Here is a 312-nt window from a genome sequence, read left to right as displayed (position 1 = left end):
GTCTTTCTCATCGTGCTCTACCCTCACTGGTTCCGAGATTCACTAGCTCCGGCGGCTGGAATGTGGAGTTTGATAGTTGAATTTACTGAAACCAACAACATTGGCGCTCTTATTGGATGCAGCCACGCGCGCTGACGTCGAGAGTTTTTTTCTACTTTTCTTCTATTTTTAAAGAAAAAGAAAGAAAAAAGGAAACCAATTAGATGCCCGTCTACTCCGTACAGATTACTCTCACCTCAAAGAAAACACATGTGAGGTCCAACTTCCCGCAGGCCCTGCTACCGAACCATAATTACCCTTAAACCCCCCCCC

Source organism: Cordyceps fumosorosea, assembly GCF_001636725.1.
Source record: "Cordyceps fumosorosea ARSEF 2679 chromosome Unknown scaffold_9, whole genome shotgun sequence".
In the NCBI taxonomy this organism is placed as follows: domain Eukaryota; kingdom Fungi; phylum Ascomycota; class Sordariomycetes; order Hypocreales; family Cordycipitaceae; genus Cordyceps; species Cordyceps fumosorosea.
Note: the sequence above shows the minus strand (reverse complement) of the source record.